Below are 17,296 nucleotides of genomic sequence, written 5' to 3' on the forward strand. Positions count from 1 at the left end.
AAGAGATCACATTTTAGGAGTGCTGTGATTACAGCCTCAAGGGTTCAAGAGAAGACATGGTTGGAAAATGTGTTGTTCTATATTTATACCATAAAGTTCCAAAGGGTAAATTTACCTGACCATAAAATAAATGACTGTGCACATTTTCCTGCATACTCTGTGCATTTGTGGTCGCCTTCAAAGAAGCACCGGCACAACCTCTGAAAAAGCCATCAGAAGCCAGTATTCACAGGCAGCAGGATGGATGGTACAGCATCATGAGTAATGATGTAGCCAGCATGAAACAAATAGCACTGGGGACTTTAGAGGCAAGAAGAGTCAGAATGTCTCAACACAGACAGGTTCTGACAAGCTATAGGTCTTGAATAATAACAAGATTGCTACCCTTTTCTCACAGTGGGAGATATGAATTACTCAGGAACAGCACATTTGACAATAACTAATATGAAGAGATGATTCCTGGATCCAGAAGGAAAGAGGTGGTGTCAGGATGCTGCAAAGAATTATCAAGTAGTCTGGACAATAAACAAAAACATCAGTACCTCTTTATCCATCATTCTGAATCTTCAGTGGTCAATCACTAAACCTTGTATATGTTTAAAATTTTGCAAAGCATTTTTCAAAGGAATTGCTTGTATAAATGGGAGACCCACAAAAAAAAATACTTGCCCAGAGTCCCACATATCCTATTGTGGGCCCTAAAGAGGTAGGGTAGACATGTTCTCAATGTCCTAATTCTAAGAAGGGCATCACAAAGCATGAAGCTACTCCAAAGACAACTCTGAGTTTTTCTTACATCTTGATCAATTCCCATTGACTTTTAATAGAAAGTAGAAAAATTACAACCAGAAAATGTGTCTGGAACACAGGCAGATACCCACTGAAACTTGAGACCAGAGTAAGAGAGACTGACTTCAGCTCAAAACAGTGAAGTCTCCAAGGCCTCATGCACACCCTTTGAACAAAGAAGAAAATATGGCTGTGCAATTGCACAACTTGAGGAATAGCACATGGGGGATAGGCTGCCAGGCTAGCTAGAGAAGGAAGTATACAATCCCATTACTGCAATCTAAGAAGAAGGACAATTCATCAAGACAAGAAGGTTCTGTGGCAGTGTCTAAGGAGTCACTGTACTTTATTCAATAGTAAAACAAAGCTCGGAAAAGAAGCTGATCTGTTTTCACAACTAGGTGAGCCCTAGTCACCTGTTCCTTGGAAACTGCTTCATTTTCTTTCTGCTTCTTTTGTGCTACACCCACGTTTTCTTCCCCTTCCCCACCAGGTCTCCTGTTCTGCAGGATTAGAGCTGAGCCCAAAGAGTTATGTTCTGTTCCTCCCTGGCAGCAACACTTCCACATTCGGAAGTGCCAACCTATGTGCAATTCTTCTCATGTCAGTTTCATTGTTCTTTCCCTCCTTCGCTTTGTGATAATTATGCCTATTGGTATCTCCATTTATTTTTCCTAAGAGCACTAAGAAATGTATAACCCCAGAGCAACAGAAGCACAACCCACCACTACTTCCTTTTTTTGGAGTCTTTGGCTTGGATCAAGTTACCATTTGCTGTATTCATATGCGGGCAGGAAGAATTACAGAAATAAATAAGTTAACCCTCACTTCAACAATGACTGGAAACCATGATTAATTCAAACAAAAGATATGTGCAGTGACTTTAACATTTAGAAGGGCCAAATTATGCTATCCTTCCTTTATTGAGTAAAGCATACTCTGCTAAGGAGAGCCTAATTTCTGTATTTCTGTCACTTAATAGGTAGTAGAGGATGTCTACAGCTTTTTTTGGAAAACCTCAGATATGACAGGGAAAAAGAACAAAAAATTGAAGAAAACAAAGAGTACAGTAAAACTGTGAGAGGGAAAGGAGGAAACAGAAAAAATGAAAGAAAGAGGTATGTCTGATAGGATGGAGAAGGAGTCAGTTCCATGTAGATAGAGAGACTCTTGTGATATGGTTATTGGCCAGATGCCATATATGTTGTATATGAAACTGGGATAACAATAGCAGAGGTTGTTTTGAAAATGAATTGGCTAATGGGAATTTGCTGCATGCCTATCTTACGCTATGTATAAGGAACATTTCAAGCCCAGTTGTTACACATCCGTACTTTCTCTTATTGTTACATGTCAGTGTCCCTCTTTACGTCACAGTGAGGGCTGGGATGCAGGAAAAATGAAGCCTGGGTTCACCTAGCACAATACCCTTTTTTCTCGGAAATTCTATTAACATAACAACTGTGACAAATGTCATAATACAAATGCCAACAGACAGCTAGACACGGGGGCTCCTGTAATCCCAGCACTTTGGGAGGCCAAGATGGGAGGATTCTTTGAGCTCAGGAGCTCAAGAGCAGCCTGGGTGACATAGTAAGACCTCATCTCTACTAAAAATAAAAAAATAAAAATTAGCCAAGCATGGTGGTGCATGCCTGTAATCCCAGCTACTCAGGAGCCTAAAGTGGGAAGATCACTTGAGCCCAGTAGTTCAAGGCTGCAGTGAGCTCGCACAACTGCACTCCAGCCTGGGTGACAAAGCAAGGTACTGTCAAAAAAAAAAAAAAAAAAAAAGCCAACCAAAGAATTTGAACACATTGTTTTTATTCTGGCTTTACAAGGAATTTCAGTATATGAAGAGATTTCCTTGCTTAAATTATTTTGCTAAAATATTTAACTAATAGCTGACATTAATGAGTGAGTGTGATGTTCTAGGTATACTTTCAGGTACCTTAAATGTAATAATTTATGGAAAGCTCACAATAGCTCTACCCTCATTTTGCAGATGAGGAGATTGAGGCTCAGAGGGACTAAGCAACCTTCCCAAAGTTTCCCATCTGGTAAGTGATGAAACTGGGTTACAACCACAAAGCAGCTTATTCGAAGCTACTTTTGAACTCTCGGATATTCCAACACATTAAATCAATTAGCATCAACTAGCATTTTTAATGACTTTTTGATTTGGTTCTACTTGCTACATCTGCAGTCATTGTCATTCATCCACAAAATAAATATGCTTTCTCACTCTCCTGATTATTAAAGTGCTCTGTTCTCCTGAACTTGACAAAACCTGAATATTCATTCAGGAAGCAAATAACTGGTGAAATCTATTAAACCATCCAGAGACTCTTCCATGCCATAGATCTGAAAGTGTCATGGGTAGTTTAGTAATTTTTGAGAATCCACAATGCCCTTAGAACCGCACAGAAGATGAACGAATATTATCTCTACCTCACCCTCTGAAAAAAGCCAGAGAAAAACCAGCAGAACTTCTTGTTCCTGTATCTGGTGGCACATCATATGCTTTTAGATATGATCATCGAGACAATCAGAGTTTCAATTTTCTTTTTAAGCTCCACCCTACAACCAGCAGAAGAGAAAGTTTTCTAAATCACACAGACCCATGTTACTTTTACAGTGGAGCTGGTGAGGGAGTAGGGTGATGTTTTTAATTCTGGAAAGCAACACACACAATGGAAATCTGATCCTACAAAACCATACCTCTGGGATAGCATCACCTTTCAGTCTCATAACATTTAATTGCCTACATAATTCACACTTTTAGAATATAATTATGGGTTAATATCACATTTGCACACAAACTTCACACAGGCACAATAAATCAATTACAGCAACCTGAAAAATCAAAGACATGTCTCTGAGGTATCTACTTATCCATAAGCCTGTTTAGAAAAATTTCCCCCACCCTTTTTAGTTTGTCTCCAGGGCTAATACCTAAATCCAGAAGCCTGAACCATCCCATCATTTCCACATCTCTTTTACTCAAGGAGAGCTTTAAATTCCGTTTTAGGACTTTTTCTCAAACAGGTTCTCTTAATGGTAATATTCAAATAAAGGTAGGAATATTTCAATATTAATAACTAGTCTTTAGTGGGCTTTATCATTTGCAATTTACTACCTCATATATTTTTCTTGTAACACACCAAGCAACCCTGTGAAATGTCATGTGAGTGACATGCAATTATCAGCATTTTACACATAAAAAATGTGACCTGAGAGAGGCGATGTAATATTATTACTGGTTACATGGCTGGGAGATATTACAGTCAAGATTCATACCTAGGTTTTCCGAGGCTGAAATGTTCAGCAAAAATCCACTTTAATATGAATCAGGCCATATGTACATACATTTGATTAAATAAAAATCTAGAAAATATCCTAAGAGTAGATGTAAGCATTCCCTGAGGTATTTTCTATGAATTCAAGCATACTACAGCTACCACCACATAAAAGACAGACATGAAACCAGACTCGAAATGAAAACCAACAGAACTATTTTTATTACCCACGCTTTGTATAAAAAGCAAGAGGAGAAAAAAGCCTGAAGATCAAATGACAAAGAACTTTCTAAATCTGTCACTTAGTAACATATTGCTAAATTCTTGTTTTCTTTGTCCCCATATGTTAAAAGTCTGCCTTCTACAGAAGATTTTATATTCTTTCTCTCTCTCTCAATACTCTACCTTCTCGAGTGCAATGGGAGAATGACAGGGTGACTGATTAATACATGCATAATAATCAAAAATGTGTAAGACATGTGTAAAGAGAATTTTTTTTTGTCTTTGACATTGCCTGTGTTCCTCCCATTTTTACTAATTTTTCAGGTATGGGTATTGTATAATGAAGATCCAGGATACTGCAAAGCCAATTAAACACAAAGGACATAACTTTCACCTCAGGAGATGCACACGTGCCCACAAAACCCGCCACTGAGCTGCCTCTTTCTCTATGTCTGCATTTCAGACCATCTCTAAAACATTCGTGGGCAGCTCATAATTCTTGCCAAATCCATATTTAACCTTCTGCAGCCACATTAGTGGACATGGCTTCAGCATTCGTTGCCTAGAAAACAGATCAATAGGCTCTACATTTTGAAGGGCATCAAATCCTCCCGGTCAGGGGCAGAGAGGCGGTGGGCCAGAGAAGAGCCAGCAGCAGTCAGATTGAGCCTCACTGCACTGCCTGCACCGGACGGAACAGAACCTTTCTGGGGCTTGCCGGGCATCCCGCACCTAGCGGGGGCTGAGTTGCTGTGCTTCTCCTGGGCACTCCGAAATGCATCAGCCTGGGCCAACAAATCAAAGCCGAAGCTCAAACTAATTACAGTCTGTGTGTGGCCAGGGCAATCCCAACAACTCCCATGATTAAACTTCAGAGGGGTTTTGAAACGTCTGCAGGTAGACACATTCCAGCCCAGCCGTCTTTTCTCCCTTCAGCATCTTCAACAAACTCTTGGGCAAGATTACAGGAGATTCTCCCTTTCTCTATTATATGTTTCTGTAACAAGTTGAGTCTCTTTAAATGGTAAGCAGATATCCTTCTTATCAAAAAAATAATGCTTAAAAATCACCTCCAGCTCAATATTCTTTTATATCATTGCTGTATCTGAATAACATGTTCAAATGAAAACTGTGTTGCCTCTGTTTGAGTCACAATCATTAAGGGCTGAGCTGCTTCCAAAGACCACAAAGAATGTGCTTCTCTTCAATTTAAATGATTATCTCAATGTGGAATATGAGTAGGTTTTGTTGGGGTCTTTGAAACCGTTTCTGGGTTACATATAATAAAGTCTGTGCCATTCACAGCCATGAATAAAATAAGTTGTAAATGAGTAAAGCGTAAAATTGCATGCACTGCAATTTGACCCTTTCATTCAAAAGCTGAAAAATCTGGCTTAGTTCTGGAAATTCCTTCAATAGACTGAGTTGGAAAATTTCCGCCAAACTATGTTTATTTTATAAATAAAACACACCATATCACACATCCAAAGTCAAAAATGCTCTTAGCTCTACCTTCAAAGGCTACCTCGGACCTAACCACTGCTCACTCCTTCTTCTGCTTCCATACTGGCTCAAGCCATTCTCCCTCACTTAGGTCATAGACCCTTTGTGATTCCATGCAATTACATGGAATAGACATTCCTCAAATGTCTATTCCAAACACATGACCCTCTGAAAACATAAGTCAGATCATGTCAGCGCTCTGCCCAATACCCTGCAATGGTTCACTAGTTCCCTCTGAGGAAGAGCCAACACCCATAAAGGCCACCAGGCCCTCCTTGAATTGTCCCCATTAGAGCTCTCCTTCTCATCCCTGATCTGGCATAATGGCTTCTTGCTGCCCTCAATGATGCCTTGGCTGCAGCTCCTCTCTACCTAGAAACCTCTCCTCTACATATCTGCATAGCTAATTCCCTTCACTTCTTCAAATCTTTGCTCAAATTATCCCATTTCAGTGAGGCCTTCCCAGACCTCCCTATTTAAATGGTAACCACTGCCTTTCTTTTTCCCCCACTACCCTACTCCACTGTTCCCTGTTGCCACAGCATTTTGTCTCTTCTGGGATATTATATAAATTACCATTGTATTACGGTGATTGTTTATCATCTGTCTTTGTTCATTTGGTTCACTTGTATATCTCAAATCACCTGGAACCATACTTGACCCATAGTAGGGGCTCAGTAAATATTTGATAATGAATGTTGAAAGAAAGATGAGTTGGAAATGGCTAAAATTATGCTATCCCTTACCGATATACCAATATACTCCATTGCAAATTTTGGAATTTCCTTTTTCTTACATACAGTTCTTAATATTGATTTACTTCTCCAACATAATCCACAAGGGAATAAAAGAAGATTCAATTCCTCTCTTTCTATTCCAACCAAAGTTACACTTTTTGAGGAGAAAAAGTGGAAAGTAGGCCTCTGAGCTCAAATTTTCTCCATTGTGCATAAATGTTTGCATATGTGTATCTGTTGTTAGAATGGCCTCATAAATTATAACAGCAAGTCAGAGAAAGCCAAGTGAGCTATCCAAAATTCAACTGAATATCATCTTAAATATTCATCAGAGTTGTAAGGTCTTAAGACCATGAAAGAATGCAGAATCACATCAAGAAAAAAAATCTTTACCACTTAATAAAAACTATACTTTTAAATATCTTGAGATTCCATCAATTGTCTTTAGATGGTACAATGGTCTTAAGAAGTCAAGGAAATATATATTTACAACTCTTACAAAACAAAAAAATATTGAGTTCTATCAGGTGATCAACCTGGATAAAATCTGCAGATTTCTGTGAATAAAGAGAAGAATTGGGGAGCTATGTGTATGAAACATCAAGCCAGAGGAATGGGCTACGGGACCAAAGAGGCCCACCCTTATTACATTTCTAAGTCCATGAAATGACAACTGTAACACGGGGCTCCATGTATCCCATTGTGATCATTCACAAGACTCCCAGTCTTAAGTAACCTGAATTAACAGGGAAGGAGCCTACTATCTTCCATAAATTGGGAAGCATCTTTTAACCTTGGGAAAATATAGCATTACCAAATAAAATTTTAAGAGCCTGAAGATCTTGGCATATTATTTGTGTTAAAACAGAATCGAGAGGCCAGATGTAGTGATGTGCACCTGTAGTCTCAGCTACTCATAGGACTGAGATAGAGGGATCACTTGAGCCCAAGATTTTGAGTTCAGCCTGAACAACATAACAAGATCCCACCATTAAAATTTTCCTTAAAAATTTTTCATTAAAAAAAACAATGTATTTATGCCCATAATCCCAGCACTTTGGTAGGCCACAGCAGGCAGATTGCTTGAGTCCAGAGGTTTGAGACCAACCTGGACAACATGGTGAAACATCTCTACAAAAAAATACAAAAAATTCGCTGGGTGTGGTGGCATGTGCCTGTAGTGCCAGCTACTCAGGAGGCTGAGGCAGGAGGATCGCTGGAATCCAGGAGGCAGAGGTTGCAGTGAGCCGAGATCACACCACTGCACTCCAGCCTGGATGACGGAGTGAGACCCTGTCTCAAATAATAATAATAATAATAATAATAATAATAATAACAATGTAGAAGAATGCCTGGCACAAAAAAAGGTGCTCAATAAACATTGGCCATCATTATATTAAAATGGAATCTATATGCATTTAGTGTGCTTCTCATGACAAACTTCTCAAATCAAACATTTCAAAGTACTTGGAATGATTTGGCCTGTTGAAGTGACAACATTTTAATGTTCATTTAAAATGTATGTTTGAATCATTGACTTAAACTTCAGGTCTTAAGATAGAATCATACTAAGTCTGGGCATTATACTAGAATATCAAAGATAATTAAGGCTCTCCTTATAAAGTATATTTTTATATTTATAATAGTTATTTGGGATGAGGGAAAGTTTTATTTGTTAAGGCAGATAACAAAATTAAAGTAAAAACTATAAAATGTATAAATGCTTATTTACTACAGTAATATACCAGGATGAAATGGGATTTATCTAGGTCTGTAAATGGAACCAACATTATTCCCAGGCCCTTTAGAAATTATTGTGAAAATCTGCTAAATAGAATAGAATAGAATAGAATAGAATAGGAAAGTCTGTGGGCCGGGTGCAGTGGCTCACACCTGTAATCCCAGCACTTTGGGAGGCCGAGTTGGGCAGATCACCTGAGCTGGAGAGTTCAAGACCAGCCTGACCAATATGGAGAAACCCCGCCTCTACTAAAAATACAAAATTAGCCAGGTGTGGTGGTGCATGCCTGTAATCCCAGCTACTTGGGGGGCTGAGGCAGAAGAATCACTTGAACCTGGGAGGTGGAGGTTGCTGTGAGCTGAGATCACACCATTGCACTCCAGCCTGGGCAAAAAGAGTGAAACTCCATCTCAAAAAAAAAAAAAAAGAAAGTTTGTAAACTGAGCTTTAAAGATTCAAAAACAACTGGAGTTTTGAATTCCCAACTTTCATAAACTAAATACTAGTTGGTTCAAAATAAAAGTAGACAATTGATCTTTTCTAAATTTTATACACCTTTCTGCACATAAAAAAGACTTTGGGAAGAGTAAAAAAATAATGAAGATGAAAACCCAAATGTGTGACTCCTAACCAAGGAAAGCTGGTGTCAGGAGAGTGGGATGTCCTCAGTGTGCAGGGACTGAAGAGGGAATGGGTGGGTAGGGAATGGGTGGGAATAGTGGCAGCGTCTAGACAAGTGGCCCAAAAATAATAGTATTATGGGCAGAAAGGGAAATTTTCCCTGAACAAGAAAAATAATAATCATCATCACAAAATACTCAAAGTGCTCTGGACACCATGAATGAGGAAGAAATGAACCCAGGTAGGACTTGCCAGACTGGGAAGGGAAGGAAGTTGTCCAGTGCAAGTTCCTGGAGAACCACAGCTGTGACAGAGAACAGAGTTGGGGACTCTGGATCTGAGCACCCTTGCTCTCTGCAGAGGCTCCCTTTGTCCCGAAACCGTGCTGTTGCAGCCAACAGGATTTCTTGGTAGACACTCCATAGCACATATTCAAGAGTGAATGTGTGTGGATGTAACTTTCTGTTAACAAGTTCATTTTCCAGGACAGTTTAAAAGATCTGAACTCTGAACACCAAATGCTGAAAGCTTTCTTGAATTCTGAAGGGTATGTACCATAAATCTAGTAAAATTTAGTCAAAAAAACTTAAAACACCTTGAATGTCTACAGGTAAATGATAATAATACTGCTGCTTGCCTTTATTTAGTTTACAAAGAGCTATTTTCTGCATTCTCTCCTCTGCTCCTCAAAATGGCCCAATTGTCAGGGGGACCAATCAGGCCATTTTTAACTTCATTTTGATTAACATTTTAGTAATGTAACTAAATGCGCACACACACACACACACACACACACACATACACTCATTTTCGCCTGACCTTTTGCAGGAAAAAAACAGAATTCCCATGATGAATTTGGCTTTCTGGGCATCGAGTGGGGATGAGCTGCTGAGAGAGGCCAGCACTGATGGACCTGGGCCTGGTTAATATCCCTCTGTTTGGGAAAGGGTTGGATTCTCCTTTTGGATTTCAGACAATATAGATCTCTAAGACTGTGGGGCTGCTATCGACAGTAAATTTCCCAAGGTGGGGGCCACCCCTCTGGCCAGCCAGGTGACCTTCCCTGGGTGAGCTTAACCCTATTCTCTCCTTTAATGCCTAGGTAAAGGAAACATTAATTCTGCATTTCAATGTAATGGAATGAAAAACATCCCAGACTGGAAGATTTTGGCTTCTCACCCACTGGCTGGGTGATTTTAAGCCACTCGCTTTATCTTAGGTGTGTTTTCTCATGTGTAGGATGAAATATTTTACAAATATGAATATGAAAATATGAGTGTTGATAATATGAATTTGAAAGCACCAATATTGTTATAAAACCATCAGCAAAAATCTCAAAATAGTAAAAACTTCAGCATACATGGATTCATCTGGAAGGCCTGCTAAAATACAGATTTCTGGGCATCGCCCCAAAGTCTTCCATTCAGGAGGTCTTAGTGCAGCAGAGAATTCGCATTTCTAGCAAGCTTCCAGATATTGCTGATGTTACTGGTCCAGGGACAACACTTTGGTTTTGTTTTTTGTTTTATTTTAGAGTCAGGGGGTACATGTGCAGGTTTGTTATATGTGTATATTGCATGATGCTGAGGTTTGGTCTTTTAATGATCCTGTCACACAAGTAGAGAACATAGTACCCAATAGGTTGTTTTCTGACCCTTGCCCCACTGGCACCCTCCCCACTTTTGGAATCCCCAGTGTTTGTTTGTTTGTTTGTTTGTTTGTTTGTTTGTTTGTTTTTGAGATGGAGTCTCACTCTGTTGCCCAGGCTGGAGTGCAGTGGCACGATCTTGGCTCACTACAACTTCTGCCTTCCGGGTTCAAGCAATTCTCCTGTCTCAGCCTCCCGAGTAGCTGGAACTACAGATGCGTGCCACCACTCCCTGCTAATTTTTATATTTTTAGTAGAGATGCGGTTTCACCATGTTGGTCAGCCTGGTCTCAATCACCTAACTCCAAGTGATCCACCTGCCTTGGGCTTCCAAAGTGCTGGGATTACAGGCATGAGCCACTGTGCCTGACCCCCCAGTGTTGATTGTTCCCGCATTTGTGTCCATGTGTACCCAATGTTTAGCTCCCACTTATTAGTGAGAACGTTTGGTATTTAGTTTTCTGTTTCTGAGTTAATTCACTTAGGATAATGGCCTCCAGCTGTATCCATATTGTGGCAAAGGACATGATCTCATTGTTTATGGCTGCATAGTATTCCATGGTGTATATGTACTACATTTTCTTTATCCAATCGACCATTGATGGGCACCTGGGTTGATTTCATGTCTTTGCTAGTGTGAATACTGCTGTAATAAACATATGAATCTAGGTGTCTTTTGGTAGAACGATTTATTTTCATTTTGGTATATACCCAGCAATAAAATTGCTGGGTAGAATGGTAGTTCTATTTTTAGTTCTCTGAGAAATCTTCAAACTGCTTTCCACAGGGGCTGGACTCATTTGCATTCCCACCAACAGTGTATAAATGTGCAGAGACTACACTTTGAAAACCACTGGAATAAGCAGTTAAGAGAGTCCTGTATTCAACTAATTTGTAAAGTGGGATTGATAAATTGTCTTGAGTTGTAAAGAAAAGGGTACACATTGTTGCTACGTACTCCTGTAACCACCCAGCAGGTTCTCCTTGCCCACTGCCCAGAGTCTATTTATCCAGACAGGAATTGCAGTAGAGAAAGAGTCGAGTTCATGTGGAGCCGGCTATACAGGAGACCAGAGTTTTATGATTATTCAAATCACTCTGAATTTGTTTGGCTGCATGTTTAGCTGCATGACTCCTAAACCATAATTTCTAATCTTGTGGCTAATTTGTTAGTCCTACATAGTGAGTCTAGCACCCAGGCAAGAAGGCAGCTTGTTTTGGGAAAGGGCTGTTATCATCTTTGTTTCAAAGTTAAACTAAAAACTAAGTTTCTCCCATAAAATACCTAGGAATTCAACTTACGAGGGATCTGAAGGACCTCTTCAAGGAGAACTATAAACCACTGTTCAACAAAATAAAGGAGGACACAAACAAACGGAATAACATTCCATGCTCATGGATAGGAAGAATCAATATCACGAAAATGGCCATACTATCCAAGATAATGTATAGATTCAATGCCATCCCCATCAAGCTACCAATTACTTTCTTCACAGAATTGGAAAAAACTACTTTAAAGTTCATATGGAACCAAAAAAGAGCCCACATTGCCAAGACAATCCTAAGCCAAAAGAACAAAGCTGGAGGCATCATGCTACCTGACTTCAAACTATACTACAAGGCTACAGCAACCAAAACAGCATGGTACTGGTACCAAAATAGAGACATAGACAAATGGAACAGAACAGAGCCCTCAGAAATAACACCACACATCTACAACCATCTGATCTTTGACAAACCTGACAAAAACAAGAAATGGGGAAAGCATTCCCTATTTAGTAAATGGTGCTGGGAAAACTGGCTAGCCATATGTAGAAAGCTGAAACTGGATCCCTTCCTTACACCTTATACAAAAATTAATTCAAGATGGATTAAAGACTTAAATGTTAGACCTAAAACCGTAAAAACCCTAGAAGAAAACTTAGGCAATACCATTTAGGACATAGGCATGTGCAAGGACTTCACGACTAAAACACCAAAAGCAATGGCAACAAAAGCCAAAATACACAAATGTGATCTAATTAAACTAAAGAGCTTCTGCACCGCCAAAGAAACTACCATCAGAGTGAACAGGTGACCTACAGAATGGGAAAAAATTTTTGCAATCTACCCATCTGACAAAGGGCTAATATGCAGAATCTACAAAGAACTTAAACAAATTTACAAGAAAAAAACAAACAACCCCATCAAAAAGTGGGCAAAGGATATGAACAGACACTTCTCAAAAGAAGACATTTATGTAGCCAATAGACACATGAAAAGATGCTCATCATCACTGGTCATCAGAGAAATGCAAATCAAAACCACAATGATATACCACTTCACACCAGTTAGAATGGCAATCATTAAAAAGTGAGGAAACAATAGATGCTAGAGAGGATGTGGAGAAATAGGAACACTTTTACACTGTTGGTGGGACTGTAAACTAGTCCAACCATTGTGGAAGACAGTGTGGCGATCCCTCAAGGATCTAGAACTAGAAATACCATTTGATCCAGCGATCCCATTACTGGGTATACACCCAAAGGATTATAAATCATGCTACTATAAAGACACATGCACATGTATGTTTATTGCAGCACTATTCACAATAGCAAAGACTTGGAACCAACCCAAATGTCCATCAATGATAGACTGGATTAAGAAAATGTGACACATATACACCATGGAATACTATGCAGCCATAAAAAATGATGAGTTCATGTCCTTTGCAGGGACAAAAATGAAGCTGGAAACCATCATTCTGAGCAAACTATCACAAGGACAGAAAACCAAACACCACATGTTCTCACTCATAGATGGGAATTGAACAATGAGAACACTGGGACACAGGGTGGGGAACATCACATACTGGGGCCTGTCACAGGGTGGGGTGTTGGGGGAGGGATAGCATTAGAAGAAATACCTAATGTAAATGACGAGTTAATGGGTGCAGCAAACCAACATGGCACATGTATACCTGTGTAACAAACCTGCACGTTGTGCACATGTACCCTAGAACTTAATTTTTTTAAAAAAAGGCCTGGCGTGGTAGCTCACACCTGTAATCCCAGTGCTTTGGGAGGCCGAGGCAGGCGGATCATGAGGCCAGGAGATCGAGACCATCCTGGCTAACATGGTGAAACCCGGTCTCTATTAAAAATACAAAAAATTAGCCAGGCATGGTGGCGGGTGCCTGTAGCCCCAGCTACTCGGGAGGCTGAGGCAGGAGAATGGTGTGAACCCGGGAGGCGGAGCTTGCAGTGAGCCGAGATCGCACCACCGCACTCCAGCCTGGGCGATGGAGCGAGACTCCGCCTCAAAAAAAAAAAAAACCTAAGTTTCTCCCAAGGTTAGTTCAGCCTTCGCCCAGGAATGAACTAGGGCAGCTTGGAGGTTAGAAGCAAGATGGCATCGATTAGGTCAGGCCTCTGCCACTTTCATAATTTTCTGTTACAATTTTTGCAAGGCGGTTTTATTCCTGAAGGTCGTCCTCTTCATTCTCTTAAAGGGGTACTCCTCCAGAGGGATATTACAATTTATCAAGTCCTTCTTCTTACGTCACCTCCCTGGAGGGTAGAAACGCATCCATGGCAGCGTCCTTCCCCCTCCTGTTACTGAGGTTTCCTCTTCACAGAGTGGCTGCTGAACAGGGCAAGCATGGAAGCAAACAATGGTGAAAGGGTTCCTAACTGGCTGCAGAGAACCAGAGCCTTTAACATTCCTGGCTTGAGACAAAACATTCAGAGCCTCACTGGTGAGCGTGAGTGATGCCGGCCTGAGAGAGCCTCGCTCCCAACGAGGCTGTTCAGAGGCAGAGGCAGCTTGAGGACCCAGCGGCGTTCGCTGCTTTGTGTGCGGGGACCCCGTGACCCTGGTCCTGTGTCACGACAGCTGGTCACCCATCTGTCCCCTCTCAGTGCAATTGGGGAGAGGATAACATGAAGGCCAAACCTAAGTGATTCTGTTTTCTTTTTCTTTTTTTTTTCTTTTTCCTTTTTTTTCCACTGGCTGCTGATGGTTGACAAAGGGATTAAAAGCAGAAAAGATTAGACCTGTCTTTAAATACTAGCAGCAACAAATACGGGGGGGAAAGGGTATTTTATAGGAACTACAAATGGCTATCAGATAATTACACTCATTGAACTTGAACAATGAGCCTGCTCTGTTTACTCCGTACTCCTGAGTCGCTTTCTCATGCTTGTCCCGCATATGCACTATTTTCCTCTTAATAAAGTTTAATGTTTAGAGTTCAGGGAAGAGGTCAACATAAGATATTTGAGATATATGAGAGTTCTATTATTTTTCTCTAAATAACTTTTTAATTTAAAATATTTTAATCTAATATTCTGTTTGGTAGCTAATGTTTTGGAGAAGTTAAATACATTAGTAAATATATAAATGTGTGTATGTTTGTGTATGTGTATATGTATAAACATATATATGTGTTTATGTATATATATGTGTGTGTATATATACACATAAACACACACATATTTATATATATATATATATTTAGCATACTCCTGAAAAAATTATGAGCTATATTACAATAACCTCTTTGTCGGCAATCTATCCTCTCTGTAAAGTTTGACTAAAGTTATATGCTTTGTTATTTTTTTATGAACATGCCTGGTAACCTAACTCTGAAGTAAGCAGGCGATAATGTGCTTCTGTGTCTACAGAAGATGCTTTACTAAGTCTTCCAGATAAATGGGGATTTCCAAATGAAATATTTATGAAAATAGTTTTCTTTTGAAAGAGCCAGTGCTGCAAAGATGGCTACCTAGACTTATAAGGACAACCCCAATGTCAAATATGCAATCGCATTGTTACATTCCGTGTGCCAGTTTTTTATTAGGAGAATACATGGTAATATAGTGAACGGCAGAGCTGGGCCACACATTGCCTCATAGATCAATCAGTTTGGCTGCACAGGACACTGAGAGCGAGAGGCTGGATGCCTTGCTCAAAGCTACACAGTAAGTTTGTGCAAGCGTTAAAAGCAGGACCCAGAGCTTCTGCCTCCTAACTCAGTATTCCTTCCTGAATGATGAAAGTATTTCCCTGTTGCGGAGGAGAGGTCACTCATCGATGGACGCACCTGGGGAACCTACCTCTGAATCACCTCCTTAACCAGTGCTTTCCTTGTGGCGAGAAAAGTCGTGGGCTCGGTGGGAGCAAGGCAAGATTTCTGCAAGAATCTGTCTCTACAGTCCTTCTACAGGGCAGAAAAGCCAGTATAATTTTATGATTATTTTCTGAGATTTCTAGTTCACAGGTTCTAAAGCTGATGGTGTAGGTGTGACTCACATTTGGGTACTATCCATGGTGCCTCTGCGCCACCTCCCTTTGCTTTTAGCACTGACACTTTCTCAGCTGCAAACAAGGGAACGGTCTGAAGCTCTGATATTCCATTTGAGAGACACGAAACCAGGCACAGTCCCCCATTTTTTCCCTCCAAGGATCCTGGACAAATGAACATTCAGGACAACCCTGAAAGACATGAGGAGTCCCAGAAGTAAACCCTGAAACCTGAATGGAAAGTGCAAAGTGAACTGGCATGAATTGAGCACACAACCTTTGTCTCTGCTGAGCTGATTTCTCACCTCAATCTCAGTTGAGAAACTTGGAGGTGGGGGAGGCTGTTTGTGTGAACCTGTCTATTCCTTCTCACCCCTAATTAGCCTATGTTCCAAGATGAAGCTGGGATCTTCCACTCCCCCATCCACAATGTGATAAGTCATTTGTCCCTCCCAGGCACTGCCCCAAAAGGGGAAGCCAGTCTGTGTCACCTCGTATGTGACTTAATTCTAACAGCTCCATCAGGTGTTCAGTCAAAAGAAAACAAAAAAGCGCCTGGTGACCAGTGTCAGAATTATATGGATTATCCCCTTCCTCTCTCTTTGGGATCTTATCAAATGCAAATCCTCTTTTGTTCATAATCTCCAAGAAGCAGATTTGAAGATGGAAGTAGATTTGAGAGTCTGGGGTGGGGGACCTGGGAAGGATAAAGGGGAGAGGAGGAGGAATATGTGGGGGACGATCCTTGGATTGAGAGCAGTTCTGACACCTGTGACAGAAGAGACAAAATTGCAGGATGTGGTAGGAGGGGCCTCAGCCTCTGGCAAGCTCTGCGTGTATTATGTCCATGCTGATGGCGAACCCTGGAGCCAAGTTTACCCATTAGAGGAAACCCACCTTCTGCAGGAATGGCATGATGCTAGCACTTCTGCCTTGCTCAGTCACAGGCTGGGAGCAGCCCCGGGAAAACGTAGCCTCTGCATGAATGCCCCAGTGCATTTGAAGACAGAGCAGGTGGAGGGTGTTCCCCAGCCTCCCACCTTGAAGCAAGTTCTCTTGAAGGGAGAGCTGAGCAAGGCGCCTCATGGCTCTACATGCATATCTGCTATCTTGATATTTTGCTAGCTCTACCCTAGAGCTTTCCCAGGAAAACGAACAATTCAGCACCTCAAGAAGAAAATAGCATTAGCAGCACATGACGTAGGCACACTGTAGTACTTTTCATCTTTCATTTTTTGCCTGAGAAAATAATTCCTATTCCTGAAGCAAGAATATTATATTTCTTTAACTCAATTATTGTATGTTAGAAATAAAAGGAGGCTTTAGAAGTAATTGAGTAGGTTTATGTATGAGGAGATCTGATTTAATTTACACAGGCTTTCTCTCCTACCTCTTACCCACCATATATTTCTTGATCTTTCTTCAATTCATTCACCTAGAAACCAGACATCTG

At 40.6% G+C, this 17,296-nt stretch overlaps 2 long non-coding RNA genes across 3 annotated transcripts in view; one reads left to right on the forward strand and one right to left on the reverse strand.

Annotated features, from left to right (window-relative positions):
- Positions 1–5,641, forward strand: part of LOC134757620 (uncharacterized) — a 57,331-nt gene extending 51,690 nt beyond the window's left edge. Inside the window, exons 3-5 of the long non-coding RNA XR_010131803.1 lie at positions 1,772–1,907; positions 2,795–2,849; positions 4,635–5,641. This is a non-coding gene — a long non-coding RNA (uncharacterized lncRNA). The remainder of the gene's footprint in view (positions 1–1,771; positions 1,908–2,794; positions 2,850–4,634) is intronic.
- The window catches only part of LOC109023833 (uncharacterized), a 47,852-nt gene that overhangs the window by 21,988 nt on the left and 8,568 nt on the right, over positions 1–17,296 (reverse strand). The gene's annotated exons all lie outside the window — the stretch shown is intronic.

This window comes from Gorilla gorilla, chromosome 19, assembly GCF_029281585.2.
Source record: "Gorilla gorilla gorilla isolate KB3781 chromosome 19, NHGRI_mGorGor1-v2.1_pri, whole genome shotgun sequence".
NCBI lineage: Eukaryota > Metazoa > Chordata > Mammalia > Primates > Hominidae > Gorilla > Gorilla gorilla.